Below are 22830 nucleotides of genomic sequence, written 5' to 3'. Positions count from 1 at the left end.
TGGAGAAAGGAGAAAAAAAACTAGAGAGTCAAAATCAAACAGATCCAGGAAGGAGCACGTGACAAATTTTCTCCATCAGCTATCACCAAATGTCTTAACTTAATACTGTTATTTACATTGGAAAATTTTCTTACATTCAGAAATGCTCAGTCTTAAAACATTTAATCCTATCCCTCATTTTCTTGAGGCTGAGATAGAAGACTATATAATTGGACAAAACTTCTATATTTAATGAACTGATAGTTTAAGAAGAGCTGCATATCATGCAGTTGTCTCAGCTTAGGTGCACTGAATGATCAGGTGTTTTCATGATGAAAAATGACATAGACAAACCCTTTCTTCTCTTTAATAGCCTTCATGTTCCCTTGAGGCGAACACTGATTTTCTTAGTGTATTTTTATATCAATTACTACCTCTGCATGGAAACCAATTTGACAATAAACTATTTTAAAAAAATTACTACCTCTGCTTTCTTCTTTACCAGTTAATCCTTTCTTCTTCAGATATTTTTTTAATAATTTCAAAACACCATAATACTCCACTGTTTAGTTTTAAAAATGAAAGTACTTCTGCAATGTATGATGATACTACCTTCCTGCTCATACATCTTGCTGAGGGCATGGTTCATAAGCTAAGGGTGTCCTGTGAGGTAGAGCATCTATAGATGTTACTCGCAGTTTCTTGTAATTGGGGCCTACTAGTCAAGCATCAGTATTTTAAGCTATACAGTAATGTGTTATACTTATATTACTTTAAAATTTCAAAACAAAATGATAGAGGAATTTCTTAATAAAAGCTAATGAGGAAATAGTTTCATAATAATTATGTCCCTATATGTAAATTAGAATAAGAAATTTATTACTAAATGTATATTCTATTGTCTGCTCATCAATAGTCCTATATGATCTGAGCAGTATAAAATAGGATATTCACCAAATAATCTGAAATTTAGTAACTAAATATTTTTTCTGCCATAAGGGAGCAATTATCACAAAGCATGAATGTCAGGTGACCTGAGATCAGATGTACTAATCTTTTTTTTTTTAATATTATGTACGTATTGATTAGCATTGAAAAGTCAATGTGTTACATTATATATAGCAGTCTGTGAAATAAACATGGCAATATTTTGTACCAGGAGTAAACGTTAAAAGTTCTTAACACACAATCCTAGTATAATTAGGATGACCATATATCCCGTTTATCTAGGATTGTCTCAGTTCATCAATGGTACTAAAACAAATAATAGAAAAATATACTGGACTTCAGGGACTTGAAGAAATGAATACTAAGCAAACAACATTCTCTGTAACTAAACCTCAAGATAAAACAGCAGATCCCCAGGAGCTCTGACTGTCTCATTAGTGGTGATGGCCTGTATACACCATGGCCATTCCTTTCTTTGATGTTTCTGTGAACTGGATCTTTCTTTGGCTGGATGGCTTAGAAATTACTGAGGTGAAGGGAATTACTGATTGCAGGGTGATGGTTCCTTTATATAACAAAGTTAAAAATTTAGTTAACAACTCTGATTCTCAACTTTTTCAATCTTCCATAATGTTGTGGTTTGAGCACACAAAATATTTGTTACCAAAGAGTAAACTATTGTCAATATTGTAATCATATACCATGGGTTCATTTGTCCATTATTGAGTACACTGTAACCACATCAACAAACACTGCTCCCTCCTGACATCCCTGGGGAACATTCATACAGTAACTGTGTTGGAGAAATTGAACACTTAGAAGTGATGCTCATTGTATGAAATTTTACCTGATTCTCAGTTACACATGCTTGTCATTTTCATGTTCTTTAAAATTGGTGAAATTTCTTTTATTATTTATTCTACTTTAGCTCTTATTATCCTGAAAGAATATTACTTCCTCCTTAAAATCATTTGTTTGCCTTAAAACACTTTTACTTTTGCCTTCTGAGATAATTGTTATTTACAAAAAAAAGATTCCACTCATACTTTTTAAATTGCCCTCAGTAACTTTAATATTCCTTTTAGGTATGAAATTGAAGGCTGTGAAGTCATTTGGGCCATTAAAGCTATTGGGAATACTTTCTTCAATGCAGGTGCAGCTGAATTCTTGACTTCAAAGCTCATTGCTGAAAAACCGAAGCTAAAATTGCACATAAAAGAACCAGATAGACAACTGAAGGTAAAGTGTTGCATCTAGTTCATTAATTCACAGATGAAACTGTTGTTTAGCCATATAGAAAAAGGCTATAAGAAAATAGTACAGCTGAGAAACATACTATATATAGATAATATATAGATTATATAATAATGTATAATAGATAATATATAGATATCTATAATATATAGATAATATTCATTTCTATATCTTACAGGATTTAGACTTTCCAGGAATTTTTTTTCCAAAGTTTATTTATTTTGAGAGGGAGAGAGCATGAATGGGGTAGAAGCAGAGAGAGAGAGAGAGAAAGAAGAGGATAGGATAGGAGAGGAGGGGAGGGGATGGGGGAGGGGGAAAGGAGAGAGGGAGAGAGGGGGAGAGAGAGAGAAGAATCCCAAGCAGGCTCAGGCTGTGAGCTTGCAGTCCAATATAGGTCTCAATCCCACAAACCCTGAGATTATGACCTGAGGTGAAACAAAAAGTTGGCTGCTTAACCGACTGAGCCATCCAGGAGCCCCTTTCCAGGATTTTTTTTTTTTTTTTTTTTTTTTTACTGAAAACTATGTATAATTAAAACTGAAAATTTAAAGTGAATTAAATGAACCAGCCCACCTGCATCTTTGCAAACAGGTGATATAACTGGACAGCACCAAAGGTAATTTTACAAAAAATGCAATGAACTAAAAAAGAAATACAAACCTAGATTTTTATTTAAGAGTTTTTTAAAAATTTTAACTTTCGGCTTATAAAATTCAAAAAATTCTGTAAGTTTTGAGGGTGCTAAAAATTGACAAAATGTTTAAAACCTGCTGGCTAATTTTAATTGAATTGCAACTCACATATATTAGTTTCAGGTGTACAATAGTGAGTCAGTATTTTTATACATTATGATGTGATCACCTCAGCAGGTTTAGTTTCCGTCTGTCACTGTACCAGGTTATTACAATATTGACTATATTTCCTGTGGTGTACTTCAAATCCCCATGACTTATAACTGGAAGGTTGTACATCTTGATCCTGTTCACCTGTTTATCCTGTGCCCACCAGTTCCCTCCCCTGTGGCAACCACCAGTTTATTCTCTATATCTGAGTCTGTTTCTGCTGTGTTTCATGTGTTTTTTTGTTTAATTATTTTCTAGTTTACCTTGCCTGCATTTTCTATAAAATTTTTATTGAAGTATAACACACAATGTTCTATTACTTTCAGAGGTACACTAAAGTGAGGCAACAATTCTGTACTTTAGTCTGCTCATGACAAAAGCACTCTTAATCCCCGTTATTCCACATATCCCCTCAACCACCTCCCCTCTGGCAACCATCAGTTCTCAGCTTTTGAGTGGGTTTTTTTTGAGTCTCTTTTTTGTTTCTTAAATTCTACATATGAGTGAAATCATATGGTACTTGTCTTTCTCGAGTCATATCACTGAGCAGAATATCGTCTAGGTCCATCCATGTTGCAGATGGCAAGATCTCATTCTTTTTCTCATGGTGGAATAAATTTCCATTGTGTGTGTGTGTGTGTGTGTGGATACATCTTCTCTATAAATCTATCAGTGGACATTTGAGTTGATTCCTTATCTTGCCTATAATAATGCAAGTTCACATAGGGATACATATATCTTTTTGACTTAGTGTTTTCATTTTCTTTGGGTAAATTCCCAGTAGTGGAGTTACTGGATCATATGGTAATTCTAATAATTTTTTGAGGAATCTCCACAGTGTTTTTTATAGTGTGTGTACGAATTTGGATTCCCACCAGCAGTGAGTGCATGAGGGATCTTGTTTCTCCACATTCTTGCCAACATTTGTAATTTCTTATCTTTTTGATTCTAGCCATTCTGGCAAGTGTGAGGTAATATCTCATTTTAATTTTGATTTGTAGTTTTCTGATGATTAGTGATTTTGAACACTTGTTCATGTCCTTGTTAGCCATCTGTATGTCTTTGGGAAAATGTTCAGGTCCTCTGCCTGTTTTTTATTATGGTTGAATTTCTGTTACCAAGTTGTATGAGTTCTTTATATAGTTTGGATTATCAACCGTTGATCAGATCTTACCCTTTATATTAACCATGTATATAACATGGTTTATACTCAACACTTGATTGAAAGATGATCTGTTTTATAGCTCTGTATCACAAAATACTAAAATGATCAATACAGATAAGTTAGTTCATGCTATATGAGCCTCATAACATTGCCAAAAAGCTTGAGAACACAAGTATACTTCTCAGCCTAGCAGTTTTTGTATCATTTGAATTTTGAATTGTGTTTTATCTCTTCACGAAGAAAAAAGGAAGCAAAACCCAAAGGTAGTGCTGGCAATATGGGCGGTGCCTTGGGGCCTGATTGACATGAAGAACTTGAATCTTAAAGGAAGAAAAGAGGTATTGTTTAGGTACTAATTAAACATGTCTAGATGCAATATTAAATTCTTGAACCATGTGCTGAAGACTGGTCACAAATTTAGTCCAACAACTGCTAGGTCCCTTTACTTAAAATCCAGAGTGCTAGGACAGGACCAATAGCAGCTGGCCCAGTTCCTTACCTAAAAAGATAAGTGGTCATTTAATTAGTCAAAAACTGACTCTTGCCCTTCTTTTTAATTCTCCAGGCACAGAGATTTCTATAGTGAATATACCTGCCCTGTTTGAAGTTAATCTTTCTTAAAGGTCACCTCCTATGCATTATATTATTTAAAGGTTATTAGATAAATTCTAAACAAAATTAATACCTCAATTGGATAAGAAGATGATTTGCCTTTACTCATTTTATTAGGTATTTCTGTTTTTAAATAATTGTTAAAAGTCTGTGATCTTTTTTTTTTAATGGAAACTATGCATTTCTGTTCTATATGAAGTATGGTGGTTGCCTTGCGGAAAAGCATCTGAGTTGTTTTGTTTTTAATTAATTTTTATGTCTTTTATTTATTTTTGAGAGACAGAGAAAGACAGTGCGAGCAGGGGAGGTCAGAGAGAAAGGGAGAATCCAAAGCAGGCTCCAGGCTCTGAGCTAGCCATCAGCACAGAGCCTGATGCGGGGCTCAAACCCACGAACCATGAGATCATGACCTGAGCCAAAGCCAGACGCTTAACCGACTGAGCCACCCAAGTCTGTGGTATCTAAATACTGTTAGAAGTATACTGGAGTTCTTATTACTGTGTCTGATTTCTTTTCAGCCTCAGGTAGTTTGGAGGGGAGCTGGTGTCATGCACCTTCAGATCCTAAGACAAACAGTATTTTTAAACTGAGAACTTCAGTAGTTTGGTTCAGTAAACGGTATCTCCTATATACTTGGTACTTTACTAAGGTTCTGGGATATAATAGAAAGGAAGTCAACATAGACCTGCCCTCAAAAGGTTTTAATAGTGTCTAGCAGTTGTCATTTTTAGAAAATGTATTTGTAGTTACCAGTGAGGCTTATACTAAAAAGCATGTCCTTGGTATTACCTGTCAATGCAACTACTTGTTCCAAGTTCTGAATGGATTTCTTCTTACTGCCTTCACAAACAGAAATTGAGAAGATGTGCATCCAATGTGTTTTCACTTATATTACAAGAATTATTTTTTCCATATGCTTCTATGAGTGTATTGTAAATTTTTTTTATCATCAGTAACCAAAGTCAATCTTTTTGGAAGTAGTATGGTGACCACTATTTCTTTTAGTTTTCTCATAAGATTTACATTGAAACTACATGTGAAGTAAAGAAAATCTACCTTCAGGAAGAATTTAGAATTGCTAAGAAAAAGTCCTTGCCTTTTCTGAGAGACCATCATGAGCAGTCAGTCACAACTGATAGAGGTAAGTAATTAAGAAAAAATGCAATAACCACTAATTTAAAAGGAGGGAAACTTGAATATTAAAAGTAAACATGAGGGGCACCTGGATGGCTCAGTCTGTTAAGCGTGTGACTTTGGCTCACGTTATGATCTCACAGTTTGGGAGTTTGTGCCCCACATCGGGCTCTTTACTGACAGCTCAGGGGCTGGAGCCTGCTTTGGATTCTGTATCTCCCTCTTTCTCTGCCCCTACCCCGCTCATGCTCTGTGTCTCTTCTTCAAAAATTAAAAAAAAAAAAGGTAAACATGAAACCAAAACTTAATTATGTAAGTCATTTCCTTTTCACTACTTAACTTCAAATTCCCTAATGATTTGTATAGAGAGCATCACATTTTAACATGGGGTTTTTGGTGTTTTGACCACCACAACACTGTGAGTTAAACAGAGTATCTTGCAGATCAAAACACATAGAAACTAAAAACACCTTTATGCTCTCAGAGGTGAGGTGACTTCCTCCAAACAGATTGAAAATCAGTAAATCTGGGACTATGAAGCAGATCTAATTCCTATTCCACACCTCTTGTGAGAACTACCACCATTTGCAAAAACACAATCAGCCAAATTAGTGTATAATATTCCATTGTTTTGAATTATTTTAATTTTTCCATGGAAAGAGTTAATGTTACAGTTTGACTAAGAATAGTAAGGAAAAACATTGAAAAATGAGTAATGTAGTTGGACTAAACTCTCTAGAGTATAATGTATTAATATTTTTAGAGAAATAAATTTATAAGGTGATTATCAATTTAAATGTACTTTTGTTAGAAAAGTTCTAAGTCTAAATTCGAAGGAAAGGTTTAGAATGCCATAATTTTGTAAGTATTCCCAAAACAAGGAGACAATGATTATATTATAATGGTTCTAGCAAATGTGCCTTATAAAAATTATTAAGCTGTGTTGTTTTAAAGTACTCTCCTGCTGCTTTCACTATTTGAGGCATTATATTTATATAATGCTATGAGCGTCTGGTGGTAATTACATTGGAGAATAAAGGTTTTATTTATTTTGTTTTAATTTTGTTTACATTTATTTATTTTTGAGAGACAGAGAGAGACAGAGCATGAACACGGGAGGGGCAGAGAGAGAAAGAGACACAGAATCCGAAGAAAGGCTCCAGGCTCTGAGCTAATGGTAAGCACAGAGCCTGATGTGGGGCTTGAACCCACGAACCATGAGATCATGACCTGAGCCGAAGCTGGACGCTCAACTGACTAAGCCACCCAGGTGCCACTATTTTATTTTGTTTTAAAGGTTTGGCCTGTGGATGTGGAACTGACCAATGAAAAGATATACAGCTGCGATTTCGTTGTCAGCGCTACAGGAGTTACACCAAATACAGAACCTTTTCTCTGTGGTAACAATGTAAGGTGAAGGGTTGTTTTTATTGTCCTGCTGTGAATATTTTTATATTTATAAGATTTAATTTTCAAGCATAAATAAATTCATTGTTGTAGTATGCAACTGTAACTTAAGGAAGCTGAAAACAATTTAGATCATATTCATGTTTGGATTTGCAGTATTTCTTACTGCCTGAAGTCCTTAAGCAGCTAACATCCCAGCACAAGTGTCATCACTGATGGGACATAATGCATATTTCATTTGTATAAAGGTTGGTAAGAGAGTGACAGCCATGGATTCTTACAAGTGATTCTTTTAGAGAAACTATTTTGTGTTTTTTACCTTTGCCATTTGAAGCTCACAAAACAGGAATATTGTAATTATTAGTGGGTACGTGTTCTTGATGTTGAAAGTCTAAGAATTTTTGAGTTGGTCTTAGGATTTTGATTCTCTGGAAATTCAGCTGAGTTGTCTAAACTTTCAGCTAATTTTTACTTTCTCTTTAAAGATGAGCATACCAAGGTGTAAAAATGTGACTCATTCTTTTACTTTAAAATGACAAAGGGATCTCATTTCTCTTTATTTATTCTCATAAGGAACCTTGTTTAGTTTGATGTAGGAGAAGATGGTGGCCTGAAAGTGGACGATCACATGCACACGTCTGTCTCTGATATCTATGCGGCAGGTGATATCTGCACTGCATCCTGTTAGCTGGTAAGCCAGCATCCGTGATCATGTCTTATTAGACATCCCATCTGATGGTAAAGGAGTGGCTACCAGCAAACCTAAATATCTGGTTTTCCACTCTTTTTACTTTAAGTAAGAAGCTACCATAGAGGTTTTTTTTTTTTTTGTGTGTGACAGTTAAAGAATTTTTCCCTTTTGGTAAGTTATTATATAGTGACAGAACAGACTGGGATATCTTGTAACTTAAAAAGAATTATGAGCTGTTACTTTGCTTTTCATTTTCAGATACTTAACACTGTGCAGTGGAACTTTATGTGACAACAGAAATGTTCTATGCCTTTGCAGTATCCAGTCAGGTAGTCACTAATACATATTTCTTCGGCACTTAAGTTTAAATAGCTGCATGTATCTAGTGTCTGCCTGACTGGACAGCACAGCTTTAGATTAATTACTGAGGTATAAACCATTTAGGTAAATGATGACCCTATTCTGTCCCCGTGGAATTATGACTGAAAAAATTTCCTATAGTAAACAGCCTTCCTTAGCTGAACACCTCCATCCAACCGGATCTAGACTTCCTCCTGCCCTCATAGTGTTGCCTCCCTCCTAGTGGTGGAGCAGAAATCCTTGAGGAAGATATTCAGACCGTGCTCCTAGGTGAGGCTGTCTCAGGCAGAGCAGAGACACAGTAGATGTTACAGATAAAAGAACCAGCTCCATAGATAAGGATATTACTCCTTCAGGTCAACCATAGAGGGTGAAGTAGCATAAGAGCTAGATGTTGTATTTATGAGGCAGAGTCATTACTTTGTGTGTTTCTGCCTACAGCAGAGGTTAACAGTCATATAAGAGTCTTTTCAGCCTGGGTGTGCCTGGGTGGTTCAGTCGGTTCAGCATCTGACTTCAGGTCATGATCTCATGGTTCGTGAGTTCAAGCCCTGCATCAGGCTCTGTGCTAACAGCTCAGAGCCTGCTTTGTATTCTGCTCCCCCTTTCTCTGCCCCACTTCTGTTCATGCTGTGTCTCTGTCTCTCAAAAAGTAAATGTTAAAAAAAAATTTTTTTAAAAGAGCACTATCAGCCTGTTTCTAAATTGCTAGCCTGTTTTATCTGTGACATCTCTGTCATAAACTCTAGTTTGTGGGAACTTTTTAAACACTTTTGAGCCCTTTAGCGTAAATGATATCTTTAATGGATGTCATAAACTTTGTATATGCCATCCAAAAATAGGCATCTCTTGAGTGAATCTAATAGACCCTGTCTCTTAATTTGCAGAAGCAGTAAATAAGCACACTAATTAATTTATTTTACATAGTCCAAGACACAAACTGAAAGGACCTTGAAGCTGGTATACATGAAGTAATGGTCCAGCAGTACAATACTGCAGGCCACTTCTATTAGCCATTTTCTAGTATTGTGCTCAGTTTACTCCACTGTCTTACCACAGACTGCCTGTCACTTCATCAGACCTACTTTATGTTTATAGAGGACAATGAATTTTTAAAAATCTATCAGAAATGATTGTGGTATTAGTTTTGCACACAAAAAGACATTACTGATTGCTTTTAAATCTCTTAATAGCCATTAAATAGGTGGTATACATTTATGTTTCAGGTGAAGAAACTGAGGCTCAATTAAGTAAAAATAAAAAGTTAAATATATAGAAGAGCTGGTATTTAAATCTCTTGACTTCCAAGGCATATTCTATCTTGGATCACTAATAATTTAAGGGAAGACTTTAAAATGAATTCCCAGCATTGGTTGCTGAAATCTTACCAGATTTCATGAGGCTGTTAGGACACCTGACTAATATATCGATCTGCCTGACCACTGAGGTTTTACTGCAGAAGAGGCCTTAACTATGTAGCACCAAAACCTAAGGATTAGGAAAAGGAATGCATTTTTCAGTGATAATTTCTCATCTCTACTTATGATGATGATAAACTTACTTTGCAAGATGGGGCGCCTGGGTGGCTCAGTCGGTTAAGCCTCCGACTTCGGCTCAGGTCAGATCTCACATTCGTGGGTTCGAGCCCCACATCAGGCTCTGTGCTGACAGATAGCTCAGAAACTAGAGCCTGCTTCTAGTTCTGTGTCTCCTCCTCGCTCTCCCTCTCTCCCTCTCATGCTCTGTCTCTCTCTGTATCAAAAATAAATAAAACATTAAAAAAAAACTTAAAAAAATAAATTTAAAAAAAATTTACTTTGCCAGAGGAGACCAGTTAATTAGCATTTTTCCCTGGAGTACCCTGAGATGTGTTACTTATTTGCTACAATTTATTGAAACATACAGAACTGATAGCATCCTTTAATTTTAGGGCAGTAATTTGGATAGAATTCTCAAATAGCAATATCAGTTTTGGTTAGTGTGGGCTGGTGATTGCTTCCATGGCAAAGACAATCCAACTAGTCCTCTGCTAGCCCGATCTACCCAGTCTCAAGGACTGTTAATATTGAACATCTTTAAGGAGTTTTATAAGATTAAGGTGCTACCATTTTTTAAGTAAGGACAATAGATCTTATAACATTTTTTATTTCAGACGACTGTGGACCCAGGCTAGACAGATGGGATGGTACACAGCCAAGTGCATGGCTGCAGCTACTTCAGGACACTCTATTGACAGGGACTTCAGCTTTCAACCTTTTGCTCATATAACAAATTGGTAAGATAAGCAAATTAGTGCCTTTTTCTGCTTGAGTCTTGAACTATGTAATATCATTCGAGTAAGTAAAGATGTAGTTTTAGACATTTTACAAAAAAAAAAAAGACCTAATTTCTTGCAAATTAGTACCTGGTATTACTGCTGGTCTTAATCACCACCTCCTACTATACTATTTTATAGTTAAGGGTGGGGGGGGCATCTGCTCTAGACTTACTCCCTATTGGTGCATTTCTGCATTTCGTTTGAGATCCATTCGTGCCTAGTAAAGGGAACTAATAGCTGTCGTACTCAAGAACGAACCAGGTACTTTGCCAGACTCATTTTACTTTGAGGCGAGTGTTTTCTCCATCATTTACTGATAAGGAAGAGCACACATAAGATTTAAGGAGACTGAATCGTGACTCTTAGCTAATGTAATTAGTCCAGATCCTATATATTTGAATTAACAAAGATATTTTGAATGTTCGTATGGGTCGTGTGCTAGTGTCATCCATACAGTAAGTGCAGTGCCATCTGATGCTCCCCGATTATTGTGAATAGATTTTTCTGCTGGCCATTCTGACATAACAATGTAACTACATCTAGTGTTTACTTTTTGTACTTTATCCCTACATTTAGGTTGTATTGTTGGGAAAATACAATGCACAGGGCTTGGGTTCAGATCATGAATTAATTGTGAGATGCACCAAAGTACAAGAATATGTCAAAGTCGTCATGCCAAATGGGTGTGGTCTTAATTGGTGAAACTGACTTAGAAGAGACATTTGAAAATTTAAATGGATTTTTCATCATATGGAGAAGATCTGCTGGTTCCAAATAAGGGAAAGTCACAAAAAGGTAAATGACTGCACTGTTTTAATAGAAGCAATAATGATTTCAGTGGCAATGTTTTAAAATATATTTTTCCACCACAAAACCTAGCACTTAATGTAAATTTAAGTTACTCATTTCTGATTTAGCTTTACTAGGTTGTAGGTTGTAATCTACTTAGCCAACAACTTGGTCTGGTATAACAGAATCATTCTGATTGAAATATTAGAGAGGGTTGTGGTTTCAAGAGGTGTTTTGTTTAGCTTACTTACTTGCTAAAACCATTTTTTATTCCTTTTGCATTTGGATTCCACAGCTGTTAAGAGCTGAAGTCACTCTCTTTGTAATAAGCCTATATAAAATATTCCATGTGATAACACTGCTATCAAAAGGTATGTAAAAAAAAATACAATATGTCAAGGTATAAAAGGTTAATAAGTATTTTATATTTTTCTCATTTCATATTGTCAATTTTTATAAATCACGACCTCAAGTCTTCAGTACTAAAATTGCCTTAAACTTTTAACTACGAAGTAATGGTGTATACGTGCATAAAATGTTTTCTTGGAAAATTTAGAAACACTCTATTCTTAGATTGCTGAAGCAAGTTGCAGACTTCTGGAAGTTACCCGAATTTTTTTCTTCCCTCTTTTTCTCAGCCCCTTCAGAAGGACAAGTTTGAAGTGATTCCATCTACAAACAAAAACCAAACACTCTGGTCAAAACTCAGCTGTTCATTTTCTCTTCACATTAATAATCCCCCTGGTCCTTCTATGTCAGTTAGCTCTTTAGTTAAATGTCAGTGGCCTCATTTTATTCAAATATAAACCCTGTCTTGAAGGGATACGCGTCTGAGAAACCCTCATCTCATCTATAGACACAATGGTACCCGGCATGGTTTGCAGGTTTACGAGTCCTGTTGGCTTTCAACCTTGGCTGCACAGGCAGACTTCTCAACCAGTGTTGATGGCAACCAATACTGTGACGAGGTCAGGTCCTCTGTCTACTTCAGGATGTTGATTAGATCTCTGCAGTGTGCGGTTACCTTCTTTCTTTCACATGCTGTAATGAGATAGGCAACTGGGATTTAGGAATTACAAGGACAGGCTATTATAGTTGTTAAACTGGCTTAATATGAGTCCTCAACATGAGCCACCCTACACACTGATGTGTTCATTTGTTCTGAATGAAAGGATATTCCTCCAGACTATTACTGAACTGGTATAGTCTCTGTAAGACTTTGTTGAATTTAGAGTGATGTAAAGAAAATAACCTCCTTACCAGAAAGCCTTTGGAACCAGAATGTCTGCCAGAGATGACTGAGAGAGAGTTACAATCAGTCTGTTCTTCCTATTTACCTGATGTGTGCTCATTAAGCAATGTTCTGGAAACGGTGGCTTCCTAGGTACACTATTTAGAGCCAAGAATGTCCTCATCAGATACTCCCTATGATTGATCCTAGCACCCTGCTATAGGTGTCACACTCTTGTTAACTGGTGATATAACAGTATCATAAACTTGTAAGTTCCTCTAGCTACAAAGTTAAAACTGGAGTTCTCTTACCTGCCAAGGTGTCAGAACTCTGTGAGGGGGAACTGGTTAGTCCAGCTCTTCAAATACAACATAAACACAGGATGGAAGAAAAGTTAAAATACAGCACCAAAACACTGTTATTTTAGTGTCTCATGAGTGGCCACTTTCTGGTTCAAAAATAATTCACTGTAATCTTTTTTGCATTAAATTTCTCTTCCCAGTTACTATAAACTCTTAGACATGAGCCTTTAAAAAAAAAACCATATAAATAGCATTTCTATTCAGAGGTATTTAAACTTTTCCCTTCGTTTCTTAAAATGTTAACATGCCCTTAGTACAGCAATATAGATCCATACACATAACACTTATCCTTTTATTTTTTCATTATTTTACTTAGTTGTTTTAAAACTTTGTCACTTTTTAATCTAGAAAATGCTATTCAAAGCTTGCTTAATCTTTTGAGTCTATTTTGGGATCTAATATTGCCCCCATGTAGTCCTAGCTATATATATTAGCCTGTAAAGATTTAAAAACAACGAACTAGGGAGTTCCAATCCAAGATGGCAACAGCGGAAGATCGTGTTCCGGGTGCACCAAATCTACACCTATTTATAGGCAATTCCTCTTGAAGAACTGAGCGCTGACTGAACAGCTTCTGTACAACAAAAGACAGACCACACGCAGAACAGCCACAAGGACTGAGACCTGGTAACCAAGGGTACCCCAGCCCTGATGCTGCAAACTGCGGTGGGGAGAACAGTAATGAGGTACCAGGAGCAGATTCATCCACCCTGGGCCACAGAAGATAAAAGCCATGGCTCAAAAGAGCAACTAGAATATAAAGGAACTAGCCCTTGAACCCTGCTAAGTACAAGGGCGCTGCTGCAACTCTCTCTGGGCTGGAAGGTCCAAAACGTGCACGGCTTATGCACCGTCCCACCACCTTGACAGCATAGATGGGAGCAGAGTCCAGGCGTCCTAACCAGCCTACCATCTCCGTGAGCCCTGACACCAGCCCCAGCTGTCCACCGGGGCAGCCCCATGATGGGCACACCAGGAAGCCCCGGTCAGCGCGCACTGCAGCTCCACCTGTCTCACCCCATGGAGGCAGGCACACAGCACACTGCAACACTTCAGGCCTGCACCACTTTGGCCTCAGACAGCTTTCTAGGACACCCCCGGCCGAGGCTTTTTCTCAGCTCCAGCTGCCCTGCCAAATAAGACATTTTTGGGGGAAAAAAGAAAATCTTCTTGAAAGGATCTGTGAATTAGATGCCATTCAAAAAATTCATGATTCATGGGACAAAGTCAAAATATCAATATTAACAGGAGTTCAGAAGAAGTTAATTCAAACACTCATGGATGACTTTGGGGGTTCAAGATTTCATTGGAGAAAGTCACCACAGATGAGGTAGAAATAGCCAAATAACTAGAATTTGCAGTAAAGCCTGAAGATGGGAGTGAACTGCTGCACTCTCATGATAATACTAACAGAGAGGAGACATGGATGGATGAAGAAAGTGGTTTCTTGAAGATGCTGTAAAAATTGTTGAAAGTACATAAAAGGATATAGAGTACTACAGAAGCTTATTAGCTAATAAAGCACCAGCGCCAGGTTTTGAGAGGACTGGCTCCAATTTTGAAAGTTCGACTATGGGTAAAATACTATCACGTGTACAGAGAAATCATACATGAAAGAAAGAAAAAGTCTATCAGTGTGGCACACTTCACTGTTGTCTTATTTTAAGAAATTGCCTCAGCCACCCCAACTTTCATCAACCACCTCCCTGATCAGTCAGCAGCCATCAACATCGAGGCAAGATTCTGGACCAGCAAAAATATTACACTCACTGAAAGCTCAGATGATAGCTATCATTTTCAGCAATATTCTTTTTTTTAAGTTTATTTACTTATTTTGAGAAAGAGGTAGAGAGAGAGAGAGTTAGAGAGGGGCAGAGTGAGAGGGGGTCGGGGAGAGAAATCCCAAGCAGGCCCCATGATGACAGTACAGAGCCTGAAGCAAGGCCCAAACCCATGAACAGCAAGATCATGACCTGTGCTGAAACCAAGAGTTAGATGCTCAACTGACTGAATGATTCAGGCATCCCAACACTAAATTTTTCTTAATTAAGATATGAGCATTGTTGTTTGAGACATTCTTTCTATTGCAAACTTAATAAGTCACTTAATAAGTATAGTGTAAATATAATTTTTATATGCACTGGAGAACCAAACAATTCATTTGCCTTGCTTTGTTATGATACTGGCTTTATTGTAGTGGTTGGAAACAAACCTGTAAGATCTCTGATGTATGCCTGTATCACTAGAAAAGTAGGGAATATATGTGGGAGTAGATTCTAAGGAGACTAAACTGGAGTGAACAGAACAAAATAAGTAAAAAGCTAAATTTACTTACATGAAAATTCAGGCTTAGTGCATTTAACACAGTGGCCAGGAGTGGATCTAATAATTTTTAATTCGTCATTGGAGCCAGATTTCTGTTTCCCAGAAATCTGGCTCCAATGATGAATGTCAGAAAGTTGGGATGGATGACACAGGTAGATTTCAATGACACTGAAGTGCTAGAACCTCTAAAAAGAGGGTCCAGAGGCTTTGGGAGATGGGAAGGCTAGAGTGGATTATCAGGTAGATTGACCATCCACTCTCTTGCTGTCCTCCAGGAAGATCCAGAGTAGACTCCCTTCACCAAGGCTGTGAAAAATACATTCATGAGAAGAGCCCCAGCATCCCTGAAGAGCTCATAGTGGCTGTTCTCTGTAAGCCAGGAACGACAGTAAGAAAAGTACTGCCTTTGTACTAGGTCAATAGAATCAATGAAAATTATGGATTCCAAGGTATGGGAGGTAAACGGTAGCAATTCAATTCATAACCAAAGAAAAGGTACATGTGGTTGCTGTAAGAGACAACAGGACAGAAGCAGTAAACAGAAGACTGATCCACAGAGAAACCTGGCATTGGCTAGTTGATCATGATGTCCTTGGAACAGATTACTCAATTTTAATATGCAGAATACAAAGCCCTGATTCTGGTAAATGGAAGTTTGACTTGAATCACTATAGAGTCAGAGTCCTTCAACCAGTTCTTGGAAATGAGCCAATTTATAGACAAAGAGTCCCTTGAATACCATGCAGGTTGGGACCCTCTGAGGAAGAATTCCATTACATATCTAAAATTGTATGTAGTAAATCTTGACACTAGTATTGTCCAGAGAAATTTATCAAAGTAATTATGTATTGGGGAAAGGACAATGACTTCACAGAAATTACTAGACATTAACTCTGAGCTGACAGTTTCTGGAAGATGAGAATGCCATGGTGACCCACCAAGTCAAAACTGGGACTGTTTTGTCACATGGTCAATGCAGTTTTGCTCAGTTCCATCACAAAGTGGACTCAGGAGGTCCTCTAACCCACTCTATGGTTATTTCCCTAGTTCCAGATCGTATTATCAGAACAGATACATTCAGCACCTAACCAAATCCATGTATTGGTCTCTTGGCCTATGACTAAGGGCTATTATGGTAGGAAGGACCATGTAAAAGCCAGTGTAACTGCCCTTACCTACGAAAACAGTGAAGACAGTGCTGTTTGTCCCATAGATAAGATTCTTGGGCCTAAGGATCAGCGTGGAAATGGGAGTGGCTCCTCTTAAAATTACCTGCTAGTGATCCACTAGTGAAATGTCTGCTTCCCATCCCTGGAACTTTGAATTGTGCTGGTTTAGAGGTCGGGGGCACTTGGGTGGCTCATTCAGTTAAATAACCGACTTCAGCTCAGGCCATGATCTCATGGTTGGTGGGTTCAGGCCCAAGGTCAGACTCTCTGCTGACAGCTCAGAGCCTGGAGTCTGTTTCAGATTCTGTGTCTCCCTCTCTCTGCCTCTCCCTGCTCATGCTCTCTCTCTTAAAAAAAAAAAAAAAAAAAAAAAAAAAAAAAAAAAAAAAAAAAAAAAAAAAAAAAGTAGAGATCTTAGCAAGGAAGGAATGCTTCTACCAGGGGAAAAAGCAATGGTTCCATTTAAATGGAAGCAGACTGCCTCTTGACCACTTTGAACTCCTCACGCCAGTAAATCAGTAGGCCAAGAAGAGGGTTACTGTACTGGCGTACTGGCTGGGGTGAGTGATTCTGATTAATCAAGGGAAACGGGATTGCTACCATACTACTGAAAAGTAAGGAGGAGTATGTTTGAAATGTAGGAGAACCTCTAGGGTACCTTTTGGTATTCCTACATCCTGTGATTATAAAGTTAAGCAAAACTACAAAACTTGGGTTGCCTTGGTGGCTCAGTTGGTTAAGCATCTGACTTTGGCTCTGGTCATAATCTCACGGTTCATAAGTTAGAGCCCCGCATTGGGCTTTGCACTGATAGTGCAGAGCCTTGCTTTGATCTTCTCTCTGTCTCTCTCTCTACCCCTCACCTAAGTGCACACACACTCTCTCTCAAAAATAAAAACAAAACAAAACAACTACAAAACCCTAATACAAGCAAATTGTTAAGGCAGGTCCACACACCAGGCAAGGATTTGTGCCTAAAGTAAGGTACTTGTTGAGAGTAAAAGAATAAGAAATGGGAAACTGAAGATAGTTATAAAATAACATCTAATGACCACATGATCAATTGAGAAGCAGGAGCTGTAATAACTATAAGCATTTTTTCCTTATTTTTTTTTTGTTGTTGGTGGTGGGTATGTATGTATGCATGTATTTAGGTCCCTTTTTCTATTCTCTTAACATCTAAAATAAAATGTGTTAATAATAGCTGACTTCGTATCTCAGGAGTTAAGTTAGAGGATTACCAAAGAAGGGTGTGATTCAGCAAGAGAGATATGTTCATCATCCAAATATAAATAATAAGAATATGTACCTTTTTTGGGGGAGAGGAAGAGTTTATCTTTGGTTGGACAAGGGACAGCTGTGTTTGGTTGAGCAGCCAGAAATATGAAGGCAAAAGTGAAACAGTGCCCTTGTTTTCCATATGTGAAAAGGTTATTTAAGACCAGGATTGATGACCTCATTGGCACGGGGAAGTGCCGGGCTCACAAGTCTGGCTGCTGCTAGATATCCTTAGGGAAAGAGCAGAGTCTGCAGCTCCCTCAGATGCTGTTTTCCTTTAGCTTCTCTGAACCCTCAGCTAGGCAGTATGCAAGTCCATGTGCAAGTACACCCGCTCCTGCATCATTCAAGTTGCAGACTTTGAGGCACTGAGAGTACATAGATTCTGCGAAGAAACACGATTCACCGTCACAGGTTGCAGTTTGCTTCTGCACCCCCACCGTACATATACCTTCTCTTCCTGACGGCTGGCGCTGACTTCAGGCCCAGTGCCAGACACACAGGTGACATACACCAGGGCAGAGCTTGACCACTTCACATAATCACATAAGGTCAAATCCCTCCAGTAAATCCCTTGAATCATTCATCATAACTCTGCTTCTCTGATCAAACCCTACCTGACAGACAGCTTCCGATCCAAGATGACAACAGAGGAAGACCCTGAACTCATCTCCTCACAGATACAACAAATCTACACCTACTAATAAAGCGAATGATTTCTCCTTAAGAAGAACTGGGATGGACCAGTTTCTGCATAACAGAAGATGGAGATTACATAAAGAACAAGACAGACAGGGGCGCCTGTGTGGCTCAGTGGCTTAAGTGTCTGACTTCAGCTCAGGTCATGATTTCACAGTTCATGACTTCAAACCCTGTGTCAGGCTCTATGCTGACATGCTTCAGATTCTAGGTCTCCCTCTCTCTCTGCTCCTTCCCTGTGTGTGCACTCACTCACTCTCTCAAAAATAAACAAACATTAAAAACCTAAAAGAGCAAGACAGACACACTGTAACAAAAGAAACTCCCACCCCCTTACCCCGCAACCCCTGGAATGCTGTGGACCTGCAATGGAAAGGAATATTATTGAAGGGCCATGAGCAGATTCATCTGCCCTGGGACACAGAAAAGAAGCCACAGTTTGAAAGGGAAATTAAAATATAAAAGAACCAGCCTTAGGACACCACCAAATTGGTGGGGCAACACCTAGAATTCTCTCCAGATAGGAGGCACTGCCAAGTGTCATGGTTAACGTTCCCAGTCTACCCTAATAGCATAGACGGGAGGAGGTTCTGGAAGCCATAGCTGGCCTACTGCCTCAGAGAGCCCTGGGGCCCGAGCCCACATCAAGCCTGGACCCCTTAGGGCACAGAAAAGAAGCTGCAGTTTAAAATAGCAACTGGAATATAAAAGATCCAGCCCTAGAACTCCACCAAATAGCAAGGGGGCTGCTGGAAATCTCTGGATTGTAGGGCCTGGAGAGTGCCAGATTTGTGTTCCCTTCCACCTTGCTAGCATGGATGGGAGCACAATCCAGGCACCCTAGCTAGCCTACTGCCTCAGTGAGCATTGGTCCCCTAGTCCACACCATCCCAGGCCATCCTACCAAGGCAGCCCCAACGCAATGCACACTGCAACACCCTGGTCAGGGCTCACTACACCTACAGCCAACCTGCCGAAGTGACACAGGCACAAAGCACCCTGGTACAATCCAGACCTGTACCGTGTGGACTCCAGATGACATGCTAGGACACCACGGTGCACAGCACTCCAGGACCTCGCTCATGCTCTCTTCTGCTAGTCACTCTGTAAGCACAGACCACCACAGGCCTTGCACCCACCTTGGTTACAGCCACCCTGCCCAGGAAGCACCTACTTGGGAGTGCCCTGGGAGCCCCTGCCCCCGTCCCGCCTCTGGTCCAGCAGTCCCACAAGACACAACATGTGCAGAGCATCCCAGCACACCCTGGTTCATATCCACTTCAGCTCCAGCCACCCCACGTAGGTGCCCCCTATGCTGAACACCTGGGGCACCCTGGCTTGCACCCAGGTCAGTGTCAGCTCTCCTGCCAGGGCACCATCTGTACAGAGAAGCCTGGGGCGGCCCCAGCGAATGCCCATTTCTGCTCTGGCCATCCCACCAAGGCAGCACCAGCACAGAGTGCTCAGAACCCCTGGCCCACGCCAGGCAAAACTCCAAGTCAATGAAAACCACCAGGCACACGCAGTCCCCACAGGGGACAACCATACACATACACAAGACCATTCTTTCAAGTTAGAAGAAGTAGCTGCTCAGCCTAATTCACAGAAACAATCACAGAAAGTCAAAAAACATGAGGACACAGAGGCATATTCTCCATACAGAGGAAGACAAAACCTCAGAAAAAGGACTACATGAAATGGATATAGCAAATCTACCTGATGAGGAATTCAAAGTAATGGTCATAAAGATGCTCACCAGACTGGAAAGTAGAATGGATAAACTCAGTGAGTACATGAACAAACAGATACAAAATATAAAAGAGAACCAATGAGAGCCGAAGAATATGATAACTGAAATAAATACAATAGATCATAGGAAGCAGAAAAATGGTTCAGCAATCTGGAAGATAGAGTAATGCAGAACACCCAAGCTGAAGAGTAAAAGGAAAAATAAACATTTTATTTTATTTATTTAAAAATACTTTTTAATGTTTATTTTTGAGAGAGACAGAGTACAGATTAGGGAGGAGCAGAGACAGGGGGAGCCTGATGCGGGGCTAGAACCTATGAACCATGAGATCATGACCTGAGCCAAAGTTGGACACTTCACCAACTGAGCCACCCAGGTGCCCTGAAAAACAGATATTTTAAAGAAGAGAATAGGGGTACCTGGTGGTTCAGTTGATTAAGCATCTGACTCCTAATTTTGGCTTAGGTCATGATCTCACGGTTCGTGGTTCAAGCCCCATGTGAAGCTCTGCACTGACAGCACAGGACCGTCTTGGGATTCTGTTTCTCTTTCTCCTTCTCCCTCTCTCTAAAATAAATAAATAAACATTTAGGAAAGATAATATATCCGGGGTCCTCTGTAATAACATTAAGCGTAATAACATTTGCATATATAGGGGTGCAAGAAACAGAAGAGAGGAAGGGTCAGAAAATTCATATGAAGAAATAATACCTAAAAACTTTTCTAATATGGGGAAGAAAATAGACACCCAAGGTTCAGTAAGTACAGACAGCCCTCAACAAAATGAGCCCAAGGAGGACCACACAAAAACACATTATGAAAATGGCAAAGATTAAAGAGGGTTTTAAAAAGAAGCAAGAGAGAAACAAAAAGTTATATACAAGGAAAACCCCGTGAGGAAATCAGCTGATTTTTCAGCACAGAAACTTTGTAAGCCAGAAGGGAATGGCAAGATATATTCAAAGTGGTGAAAGGAAAAAACCTGGAACCAAGAATACTCTACACAGCAAGGTTATCATTTAGAATTGAGGAAGGAATAAAGAGTTCCCTGACAAATAAAAGGTAAAGGATGGGAATGCAAACTGGTGCAGCCACTCCAGAAAACAGTATGGAGGTTCCTCAAAAAATTAAAAATAGAACTACCCTACTACCCAACAATTTTACTACCAGGTATTTATCCAAGAGATACAGGTATGCTGTTTTGAAGGGGCACATACACCCCAATGTTTACAGCAGTACTACTGACAACAGCCAAAGTATGGAAAGGGCCCAAATGTCCATCAACAGATGAATAGATAAAGAAGCTGTGGTATTTATACACAATGGAGTATTACTCAGCAATCAAAAAGAATGAAATCTTGCCATTTGCAACTATGTGGATAGAACTAGAAGATTTTATGCTAAACAAAATTAGTCAGAGAAAGACAAATACCATATGACTTTACTCATATAAGGTCTTTAAGATAAAAAAAAGATAAACATAAAGGAAGGGAAGCAAAAATAATATAAAAACAGGGAGGGAGGCAAAACATAAGAGATTCTTAAATATGGAGAACAAACAGGGTTACTGGAAGGGTTGTGGGAGGGGGGATGGGCTACATGGGTAAGGGGCATTAATGAATCTACTCCTGAAATCATTGTTGCTCTATATGCTAACTAACTTGGATATAAACTAAAAAATAAATTAAAAAAAAAAAGGTAAAGGAGTTCATCACCACTAAACTGGCCTTACAAAAAACAATGTTAAGTGGGGAAAAAAAAAAGCCATAATTAGAAATAAGAAAAATTAGGAAAAGGAAAAGTTCCATTAGTAAAATCAAACATAACAGTAAGGTAGTAGAGACATCACTTACATAGCTAGTATGGTTAAAAGATAAGAGAAGTAGTACCCACTTTATCAAAAATAATTACTTAAGGGAACTCACAAAATAAAGAGGTGGAAAATATAACAATATATACATTATAGATTGAGGAGGATAGTAAAATTGAAATTGTCTTAGAATGTGTTCAAACTTGAGTAACCATCATCTTAATTTAGATTGGTATACATGTTATATATGAACCTCATGGTAACCACAAGCCAAAAACATCTAATAGATACATAAGTAATAAAGAGAAAGAAACTCAAGGATTAAAAAAAAAGTAATAAGCCATAAAGAAAGAGAGCAAGAGAATAGGGGACAAAGACAACCAGAAAACAACTAACAATATGGCAATAAGTACATACCTATTAGTAATTACTTACGTGAACAGCCTAAATATGCTCCAATCAAAACCGAGGGTGACTGAAAGGATAAAAAATAAATAAATAAGCAAGACTCATCTATATGGTGCCTACAATATGAAGTGAAGAGATTCACTTCAGACCTAAAGACACAGACTAAAAATTTAGAAATGCAACAAAATATTCCATGCAAATGGAGACAAGTGGAGACAGCAACAATTATATCAGACAAAACAGACTTTAAAACAAAGACTAGGGGTGCCTGGGTGGCTCAGTCGGTTGGGCGGCTGG

At 38.5% G+C, this 22830-nt stretch overlaps 1 long non-coding RNA gene across 5 annotated transcripts; it reads right to left on the bottom strand.

Moving 5' to 3' along the window:
- Positions 1-11904: 11904 nt before the first annotated feature.
- LOC115304808 lies at positions 11905-22605 on the bottom strand. 5 transcript variants are annotated; one of them, XR_003914613.1, is made up of 4 exons: positions 22561-22602; positions 13044-13090; positions 12370-12542; positions 11905-12173 (listed from the first exon to the last, which is right to left on the bottom strand). It is a non-coding gene; the product is annotated as an uncharacterized LOC115304808 (long non-coding RNA). The 5 variants fall into 5 exon arrangements; XR_003914615.1 differs by lacking the exon at positions 22561-22602 and adding an exon at positions 20735-20771; XR_003914614.1 differs by lacking the exon at positions 13044-13090 and having other exon boundaries at positions 22561-22605.
- Positions 22606-22830: the final 225 nt, after the last annotated feature.

This window comes from Suricata suricatta, chromosome 10 (assembly GCF_006229205.1).
Source record: "Suricata suricatta isolate VVHF042 chromosome 10, meerkat_22Aug2017_6uvM2_HiC, whole genome shotgun sequence".
Classification (NCBI taxonomy): Eukaryota; Metazoa; Chordata; class Mammalia; order Carnivora; family Herpestidae; genus Suricata; species Suricata suricatta.
This window is presented reverse-complemented; position numbering and strand designations above follow the sequence as displayed.